Source organism: Vigna radiata, unplaced genomic scaffold (assembly GCF_000741045.1).
Source record: "Vigna radiata var. radiata cultivar VC1973A unplaced genomic scaffold, Vradiata_ver6 scaffold_169, whole genome shotgun sequence".
Taxonomy (NCBI): Eukaryota; Viridiplantae; Streptophyta; class Magnoliopsida; order Fabales; family Fabaceae; genus Vigna; species Vigna radiata.
In genome coordinates this window covers 234728-246242 of record NW_014542363.1, presented here as the reverse complement: position 1 = coordinate 246242, position 11515 = coordinate 234728, and positions in this window count along the sequence as shown.

The window sequence follows — 11515 nt, the reverse complement described above, 5'->3', positions numbered from 1 at the left end:
TGTAACTAGAAAAAGTGTTAGTTACCGATGTTACTTATGGATTTGGAAATTAATTTATTTAAAAAAATGGAGTTAGTTTTGATTAATTGGAAGCCAACCTCGAACCCTATTAACTTTCACTATCTTCTCTTAATCGTTGCGCTTACCTCTTTCTCTCTCTCTTGAACCCTCGCGCTTACCTCTCTTTCTCTAACCCTCGCGCTTAACTCTCCTGTGCCCTCTTCACTCTCATTGTCCATGTTTTTTGCTTCTTCCCCTCCTCTTTCTCGAACTATCTCGCATAATAACACAACAATCTCATTGTCCCTCGTTCACCAAGCAATCTCCTTCATCAAACATTGTCATTGGGCCTTATTGTTCGGTTCGGTGTCGTAGTTTGACGTTGAGAGAGTACCTTCATATGGTAAGTAAACCCAATAGTAATCCATAAAATCATTAAATGGTATAAGACATGAACCCTGATCTCGTTTTTTTTTTTATTATTTGGCACATTTGTGGTTCGGCTCGTATGACATAGTAGGATTGTTAGCAGGCATCGACTGAGGCGACTGCATTTTTGTTTAAGAAGATTAAAAGTGGTATTAAGGATTGAGACATATAACACTTCGAGTTGCGAAGGCCCTTAGTGAAGCAACTAGAGGTGAGTGACTTCGTTTGTCATTAAAATTTCTTTGATACAGAAAAATGTGTTTTCATTGTCTTCTTTTGCTTGGTTTGCTATACAATATGTTGTTCAAGATTGACTGTCGTGTTGAATATGTTTTAATCTCATTTGTTTCAATCATATAACATATGTGACAAAGTAAAGTTGTGACTTTCATTTAATTTATTGGTTTGTGGAGCTAGTTTAGGGATGAATGGTAGGCATGTTCCTACAAGAAGAAACTAAAGGGTGTTCATAAATGCAGAGAAAAGGTAATTGGGTTGAATGGAGCTGGGTCACGTTGGCGTAAAAGGAACACTGTTAACTTGAAGGGAAGTAAACCTCATTAGCTAACAAATAAATGATGAAATCGACCTCCCATATGAACAAACATAGCCACTACTTATTCTCTAAAACTTTGCAAGGATTTAGATACATTTCCATGTGCCACTTGTGGTCTTTAGGCTAAACATGATAACCCGCAATAAGATATATGTTGAGTGACTACAAAATTCCTCATGTATTATCTTATCCTTTTCTTCAAAATCCTTCAAAGATATTATATAAGTGTATTGATTATCGTGTGTTTGTAATGGCTAATGAATATGAGACAGAAAAGGGTGTTTGACTAGAGTGGGTGAACTTGTTTCCATTTCTGAGAATCATAATTTGATGTTTATTCTTGTATTTTGCTATGATATGTATTTATTTTGTTGTTGAAATTTTATTGTGACTTCCGTACAAATCCTGAAGTGGTTGAGAACCTAGGATATCTCATTGGGAAGGTTTAAATTGTTGTACAGTGAAGCAAAAGATCTATCGAAGCAAGGTATGTTTACTCGTGAGTTTTCCCCTCTCTTACTTTCTTTGTTCCATGTGTGTATGTTGTGCTCGTCGTGTCTATGGTATGATTTCTTAGGTCTTCACTAACATATTTTGATTAATCTATGCTTTTATTTGTTTACCGTGGGGTTTTTGTCCCTCAATAATCTGTGCTTTTATTTGAGTTTGATCTTAATGTTCAATGTTATGGTGATTGTGATTTTATTTTTGTCCCTCAATAAATTAGTGATCTTGGTTATTTCTACCCTCAATAATCACTGATAACCACTGTTGCTACATCAATACCTATTGTCCCTACCACATTAGGCTAATAGAGTAGAATTCCAATCAACCCAAATCAGGCTAAGTAGTCCACCTAACCAATTTTTCATTTAGTTTGCTTCTTTCATATTGTTGTTCAATTGGCTTCTTAGTATTGCTTATTATTTAAAATAATTTCATCTTTATATGAAGCAAAAAGAAAAATCAGGCAATTTGAGCCAACCTTTCAAACCTTATAAAAAAAATAGAAAATAAAAAGTAAATCTTATATATGACTTGGTCTTAAATTCTACCTTTGTTTTCCTAGGAAATAATGAAATTGAGTAATGAAGAAAGTAGCAGTAATACGCTGGGTGGTAATATTATGAGAAACATGAGTGAGTGAGAATTAAAGTGAAGGAAAGGTATTGATGGCAATGAGAATCATGTCTATATCTGGCACTAACACCAATATATTACATTATCCATCTTTAGTTATCAATATGAAATTATTTATGCTTTCTATTTTCGTCCCAGGAAACACACATCATCATTAAATGACTCCCTCTTTTTATGTAAGTTGGTCTCTGCATAGGCCTTCCTTGAGGCATACCTGATCGTTTTCTCAAATTTTCTTGTCTTTTTTTTTTCTCTTTGTACCTTAAGACTCTAGCCTCCCTGTCCATTGTACATATCCGTATGTAATTTCATACGGACATATCTGTATGTAATTACATCTGGACATATCCGTATGTAATTACATATGGACATATCTGTATGTAATTACATATGGAAGTATCTGTATGTGACGTTATCTATGACCATTTTGCATATGGATTTTTGTTTGTATGTAATTCATATGTAACACTACTTTACATATGGATTACGGGGCTTACATACGGATTTTGACCATATGTAACTACAGTTTTTATTATAGTGCTTGTCGCGCCCTTGTCATCAACATCATTACGTGTAGCTACAAAGCCACCATGAAGGCCATTGTGTGAGTTCTCTTCGCACCTACAGTAAAAAAGAAATCAAAGAAACAGAAACACAAATTTGCAACCATGAGCCAAATTCGCATCACGACGCTCCTTCTTCTTTTTCGCCCATACATTTCGTCTTCTCTAAACCAGTTTGCCCCTCCTTAACGAAGAACCCTAAAACCCAGATAATCATCTTCCACCGTGAGCCAAAACCTTCATGTTGAGATTGTTAATAAGGGGAGCACTGGTTTAGCTAAACCTTACAATCTCACAATGCTTCTAGTTTTTTATGATGACAACACATTATTAATAACACATGTACTAATATCTGTTATATGTTCGTTACTTTCATGTGTATGATTTCTTGAGAACATGATTGTGTTAATTTTGTCTATGTGTGCAATTTACTGCATTCTACATGAGTTATCATTTGTGATTGCATAACATATGTTTTGGAAAAGAAAACCACATGCACTTTGGTTGAACTTATATTGTGTGGCAAAACTGCAAGTTTTAAGTTGACTTCATTATGAAGCAAGTCGATTAAAACTCGTGACTTTGCACAGATTTTCAAACACAGTGCTGTGAGTATTTTTGCAAAGAAAGATTTTCAAAACTGCATTGAAGTGACATAGTCGACTGTGTGTGCAAGCTACTCGACTTAGCTAGTTATGTTTTGAATCTCTATTAATGGTTATGACTATAACGGCTATATTTCGTTTCTTTGACCAAGCATTAATTGTTAGTCAATTGAATTAAATGTGCAACCAATTTAGTTGGTCTGAAAGCTACTAAATGTTATAACTGTCTTAACTGTCTGACTACAGTCGACTGTGTTAGTAGTGTAGTCAACTATGGGAGCGTCTGTTAACAGAAAACTATATATAAACGTGATTCTATATTTTATAGAGACTTTTGGTAATTCTAACATTTTCATTCAATTGTTTCAGATCTTGATCTATGCTAGAAAGTGAAAAGCTCTAAGAACTCATCAAGAATACCGTGGTGATCACTCTTTGAAGAGTTGCCTAACGAGCAAGTATTGGTGTGCGCATAAGATTGCTTGATCATTCTGCACATAAGGTGTTTCATACGTGATCAGATACTTCTCTCTATCTTGTGAAGATTATGGCTGCCTATTGTCATTATAGGAAGAGGACGTGTTATGTTCTTAGGACTTTGAGGATTGTTCAAAGTTTATAAAGACTGCAGAAGAGGGGCTTGTTGATGTTCTTTGTGTGTTGTATGCCTATACTTTGGTTAGAGGGTTAGAGAGGTGTTTTATATTTTGACATAGAGGTCTCTATAAAATCCTTGTTGTAAAAACATTGACCATTATAGTGCATTTGCTTCTAGGTACAGGAATAACACTGGATGTAGGTAGTTTGGCCGAACCAGTATAAAAACTGCGTTTGAATCTTCTATCTCTGAACTCTTTATTTTTCAAGTCGACTTTATATTCTGCACAGTCAACTATTTTCTGCTGGACTTGATATATCTTTTTCCTTGAGATTCAAGAAACTTTTGAAATTTTTATACTTTACGAAAAAGATTTTGAAAAGACTCTTATTTTTGAAATTCACCAATTCACCCCTCCTCTTGGTGTTGAAACTAAGCCATTCTATTTCGAACACCTCCTTATCAATAAATCACGCCTCTATTTTATTGTGTAACCTATCGAGACCTACAAGAAAAACCAAAGAAACAAACCTAGAAACCAACAGAAACTCTCAATTTCAATAACCATACAAATCGCAAAACACCTCACGAGCTTCGTAGGAAGCAATCACCAATTAGCGAAACAGAGTTCACGGTGCAGGAGCTCCCATTCCCCCAATCTTCAAAACCCTAATTTTGGGTGGGGAAGGGGCTGCCACGTGGCAGACCCTCAATGGCCGTGACCTCTCTTCAGTAAAACATGGTCAATCCTGGTGAAGTCTGGTCAACTAAGGGGCTTTTGTGCAATTTTTAAAGACATAAATGGGATGAAGTGTAAATAGAGGAACTTTTTATGGGATTTTCTGTAATTTTGAAAACTTAAGAAGGACATAAATGGAATTTAAGAGAAAATTCAGTTGATTTTTTCAAAGAAAATTGATTTAATCTGAAAATATCAATAGGAAATATTTATAAAATATTCAGAGTTCAAACCCAATCAAACCTATAGAAGTAGACCCAAAGGAGGGAGAAATCATAACTCATTCATTCACTCAGACTCCTCCAATAGAAGCAATCGTCCACAACTCCTCTCACTTTTATTTTACCATGTATTCAACTCATGGAGGGCTAAGCTTCTACGGTTATTCCATTGTAATTTCATTATGGATTCTGAGGTTAAGTTGAATTAATGTATTTGTCTCTTTTTATTATTGATTTGAGTTATTCTTATATGTCTTTCATCTCTCAATCAAGTTACAAGTAATAACTTTTGCATCGTAAGGTGTTTGAACCTACATGCATATTAATCATATCAGTTCAGGGGTTTCTAGGTTTGATTGAGAACTTACTTTAATTGAATTTAGGAACTTTCATATGATTAAACGAATTTTTGCTACTAATTGAGAATGTACTTTGATTGGTGGTAAGAATTTCAACTATAATTAATTGAGAATTTACTTTTATTAATTACCTTTTAATTTGGTTAAGACATTCAATAGACATGATTAAACACAATAGGATTTGATTGAGAATGTACTTTAGTTTAATTCATTGTGAATAATCTAGAAAGATCTTGCATTTGATTGAGAATCTACTTTGATTAATTGTATGATTGTCCTCAAGTTAATTAAGATTGTACTTTAATTAATTTGAAACCTAAACAATAATCAATTGAAATATGATCTGTGGATAACCAATGATGAATCTATCTTGGAAAAACAGTGTAATTAGTTATTCCATCATAATTATTTCTAAGTTTCTCATTTGTTCTTCAATTAAAGTCACGACATTCTTCAACATTAAATACATTAGGATAGATTTTCATTATTATTTTTGAGCATTGCATAACATTTACTAACCTTTTCAGAGTCTTCATAAGATTCAAGTATTGAAAAGCAATTCTGTATTCGTTGGTATAGTAACCCTCTAACCTCGAGAAGCATGATGACAAAGAGGCTTGATTAATAGGTATCAAGGAATCATAGGTGGATGTGACATCTCAAAGTCTAACAGTTGCGACCCTTGGCCCTTGGATATGAACAAATCTAACGTTTGAGATATAGAAAGATGGGAGGTGAAGAGATACCAGGAGTTGGCTATAAATAGGAGAGGCTTTGGTCTAATTTGAGTACTATGCTCCTTAAAACTTCCTTCTACTACCAATATCTCATCAAAGAATTTAAAGTTTTTTTATGTCAAGTAGTATCATGTATGTCTTCTAGTGTTCCATTATGTTTTCTTCACATGGGTAAAAGGTTGGGTAGTTACGAGTCTAGATCGAAGTCTTTCTTCTACTTCCATTCTCCTAGCCATTACTTATGTTGTAGCACCCTATATGAGTTTCCATAATTGGTGTGACCATAACTATAATGAAACCTGTAATGATTCTTCTTATCATCATTCGACGATGTTTGTGATTTCTTGAGAGGTGGCATAAGGTGAAATCACAAGAAAGCACTAGAAGGGGGGAGGTGAATAGTGTTTATAAAACTTTTTTGCAAAGTAGCGTCTAATGGATTTGTAAGAGATATATGATTCAAATAAGATGTTTAGAAACTAGTTTTTATAAAGGGCATATATAGGAAAATATTTTAAGGAGCAAGCAAAAGCACACAGATTTTGTACTCATTCACTCAATCTAAGCTATGCCTAGTTCTCCCTTAAGAGCTCTTAAGGGGTTCTACTAATCTTTAATAAGATTACATAAGTTTTACCTCTCCAGATTTACAACAAGTGTTTGCACCACTCCTGGTTCATCTAGTCAACATGACTAGTCCGAGTTTAACCACTATTGGTATCAACCCTAGACAATTGTCTAGACTGTTTAACTATAGTGAGCTAAAAACCAAGTTCTTTAATTCTCTTTAGAATATACAACACAATCAGTGTTATGAGCAAAGATAGATTGGTAAATCCTATAAAGAGGATAAAAATAATACAATGTAATTTAAGATTTTGCAAAGCTTTTTTCTCTTATAAGTTTAGCTTTAGACTGTATATGGACAGAGCAAGCTTGTATGAGCATTCAAAAGTTCTCTACAGTATCCCTGTTGTCTTCTCTTCATGTGTTTGTCTATTTATACCTTTCATTGAGAAATGTCTGTTAGATAGAAAGTGTTGACTTCATGTAATGTTGGTAGCCTTATAGGTGAGAAGTCAGACTTAAGTCTACTTTTGATGAAGGTTCAAAAACAGTTATTTTCATATGTCATTTTAGACCAAATTACACCCTTTACTACTTGGAATGAGCTTAGAATCAAGCAAAACTCAATAAATGAGTTTGTAGAGAGTCAAAAGCTGTTTTTAGAGATATTATGCTTGTTTTGCATTGTTTTGTAGCTATTTGGAGAAAGTGACGAATGGAGTTGAAGATAAAGGTCGTAGACTCAAGAAAAGATAAGAAAATAGAAGAATTGAAGAGTCGACGCACCGCCCGGCGGCAACTTACACCACCAGGCGGTCCAGGGCGAGGAGTAGGCACTGGCATTGGCGCTAGGCGATTTTGAGGGAAACCGCCGGGCGGCAGCTTACACCGCCGGGCGGTTTTGCGGTTTGTGTGAAACCGCCCGGGGCCACACTTGTTCTGCAGGGCGGTGGTCCATTGGGCTTGGGCCTGTTTTCTGTTGCGCTCCTCACCTATAAATACCCCTATTGCGAGTTTAGAGTGATTCTTTTGACAGGGGAGGACGGCCAGACCTAATTTTTCTCTCTGGAGAGGATCTCTTGGATGCTTAGGCTCCTTTTCATCTTTTCTAGGGTTTGCTTTTCCATTCTTCTTCCATGTTTCATCTAGATTCACCATGAAAATGGTGAACTAAACCCTATTGTTGTTGGGGGAAACAATGTAATCTTTTGATACTCTCTTTTATTGAAACTCTTGGTAATTTATATGGTTTCCATATGTTTTGATTGTTAATTGTTGGGTTCTCATCTGTGCTTAATGCCTTTATCGTTTAACTCATTCGATAACTGATGTTTTTCTTTATTGATACGGGGACGTACAGTAATGTCATGAACTGGTGAATAATTCCTTGATTTTGCAATACCACCTAGGGATAGGGGTAAGACGATCAATTGCTTCTAACTTCTGCTCTATAATGTTGTATTAATTGCTAGGGGAGGCTAGGGATAGCAAGCCAGTAATTAGTATTATGCTATTTTCGCCGAGGGATCGGGTTAAGGGTGGGCTAAGAAAGTTGCATGACAATTAATTAATCAAACTAATAATTCAAGAGGAGTAGATAAAAGAGAGAGGATTAGATGAAATTGTAAACCCCCAACAACTCCATTCATCCATTGTTTTCTTTTGTCAATTGAATCAATCTCTTTTGCATGTTAATATTTTTGTTCTCAAATCAAATTAATCATTTTTATTTTCAAGTCTTATTATTTTAATTCATGTGAACGAGAAAGCCTTTCGAGTCTCTTGGGAAGAACGATATTGGGTTTTACCAATTATATTACTTGAACGATTTGGTGCGCTTGCCAATCTGTCAACAACTTTGCAGAGGTACAAAGCTTTGTCATAGCTTTCATGTAAACATAACTTGTATGAAACTTCAGAGTATAAGTCTTCAAGGGAATCATTCCCAAAATGTTCTTCATATTTCTCAACGTCTTTATCTTGCCTGCTTTTATGATTTGTACAAAAATCAAGAACAAGGTATACAAGCATCAAAGCACTTTATCATACATTCATTAGAAGTTTTCAATGTTGATAAACGTTAAGTTGTATTGCATGTTCAAGACATTTTATCATTTGTCAATTCATTAATAAATGCATCGTTTATCAAAGCATTCAACATATAGTTATCAAATAATTCCAAAACATTTTATGCTTATATTCAAAAGATGTTTGTGATTTATAGCGTTTAGTGAGCTTTCCTTAGACGATACATTTCATAAGATGCTTTCTTGGTTAACATTGTTTTGAATAATATCTTTTGAGGTTCAGAGTATTTATGATCATTGAGATAAATGTTTCTATTAATAAGACATGATTTGTAAAATGTTGTCCATTTAGACGATATGTGTTTGAAAACACTATTCATTTCTTATTAGATGATTCTTTCTGAAATACATTTTCTTTATCAAACGCTAGTTCTTTTAAAACAAATTTTCTTTCAAAGCGATATTTCGTTTAATGTTGTTGGCTAAACTTCAAAACTTGAGTTGCTAGACAGTCTAGTCTCTAAACGATCTGGTTTTAACAATTTCCCCCTTTTTTATGTTTAACAAATACACATGCTAAACAAAAAGATTTTGAAAATATTTTCATAGCATATTGATAACGGTTGAAAATACCGTTATTTTATACTTTATTTTGATACTGAAAACACCTTTTATGTCTTAGAAACTAGCTTGAAATCAAGTTTTTGCTTTAGTTATGAGAATAAGAGACTTGAAGGTGGAATTATTGGTTTTATGCTTGGTTTTCCTTGTTTTGACAAGAATTAAGATGATTTGGAAGAAGGGTTGAAGTATGAAGGAGTTGAAACTCAAGAAAGCTGGAAAAACATTAGAAAGAGGAATCGCAGGTAGCGCTTGAGCGCCCTTTTGGAGGCTCTCAGCGCTGAAGTCTCGCATTGGCACCTGACTGCCCTTTTTCTGAGGCCCTCAGCGCAGCAGTCTCGCATTACCACCTGAGCGCCCTTCCAGTGCCGCTAAGTGCCATTCCAGTATCGTAGGTGATGCTTAGGCGTCCTTCTAGGGGCGCTGAGCACAGAGCTCTCGCAGTCACACCTGAGCGCCCTAAGTTTAGGCGTTGAGCGCCGACGAGTGGGCTTGGGCTTTGTTCTCTATAATTATTGCAAGCTATTTAATGAGTTGAATGACCTAGAGAAGGTATCTTTTGACAGAAAGATGCGCAAAAACACTTTCTTTCACCCCTTGGAGGCGGATTTGGATGTGGAAGCTCCGATCTTCAACTTTTAGGGTTTTATCTTTCATTCTTTTCCATTATTCATCTAGTTTCACCATGTCTATGGTGAACTAAACTTCAATTGTTGTTCGGGAAACAATGTAATCCTTTGAAACTCTCATGTATTGAATTGGTTTATATTATAAATGCTTTATTTCATTAGTTGTTAGGGTTTTTCCTCTATACTCTATGCTTGCTTTGTTTAATTCATTTATAGAATGATAATTGATTTCGTTGATATGGACACATACGGGAAAATCTAGATCTGGGGAATCTCTCCCAAAGGTAGTATTGCCTATACATAGGGATATGAGAGTTGGTTGCCTTTAAGCTTATGGGCGTATGTAATGCATAATTAATTGCTAGGAGACAAGACATTGTAAACTAGTAATTAAGGATAGGCTTTCTTCACCGAGATATCGGGTTTAAAGTAAATTAGAAAGTAGCATTAACATTAATGAAGGAGATGAATTCATAAATACATGAGAGTGAATGGGATAAGTCGAAATCCCTAACAACATATTCATTCCATATTTTACAAACCAATCACCTGTGCATTCTTATTGTCAATTGATACTTGCATTCATGTTTATTTTTTGCATTATAAACCAAATGACTTTGTTTTCAAGTCTTAATTAATCAAGAAATCACATGACTGTCTAGGCCGCGAGTCTCTAAGGAAAACGATACTTGGTCTTATCAATTATATTATTTGATACGATTCGGTACACTTGTCAGAGCTTCTTAACTTAAACAATTTTAAACAAATATATATCAGAGCGGAGTATAACAAACAATAGTATCAGAGCATTATAGCAAATAAATATACGTAACCAAATATAAGTATATATTTTATACGAACCAGAGTAGTATGAGATATGCCATCAATTTTGCACTACTGAGTATGATAGTATATTATTCAACACAATAAGAGCAAACATCATTTAGAGTATCAAAACATCATAACATAATATCAAAACATATTATTTAAGATCGATCATGAATTATATATGACTTTCATAAGTCATAAATCATTTATAAAAAATATATGTGTATCACAACATAAATTTACATATGTCATTGGGCCTTATAGATAGCGCTTGTTTAAAAAAATGTTATCTATTATCGGCCACCAATAAATAGCACTTATTTAAATAAGCGTTATTGGGCCACCAATAGATGGTGCTAAAAAAAGTGTTATCTATTAATAGATAGTGCTCACATAGATAAAAAAAATGTTATATGTCCACCTTTTTGTAGTAGTGAACAATTTTGTATCAAAGTAGACGATTTGTAAGAACAAAATAGATATTTTATATTTCAACAAATAGACAACACACATGAAAGATGTAATCCCCTTAAATGCAATAACCTATCATTATATTTCTCCCCCTGATTGTAATAACCTATCAGTGTTTAGCATTATATTTGTTGATAGGGGGAGCGCAGTGTTAGCTAAACCCACTCCCTGATGTGTGTTTTTGATGATGACAACACATAGTTAATAAAAACACATATGTGTGTACTGTGTGACAGTGTTATATATGCTTATGCTTACTGTGAGATTTACACATGCATATAATGATTGTTACATTAGATATATTGATGTTAGCAAAATGATGAAGATGAAGTTTTGATGATGCCCAAATCAAGTCAAGATTTATCAAGATTCATGAAGATCCTTTGAAGACTTATTTTTGTTATGAAAAGCTTTTGTAATAATTG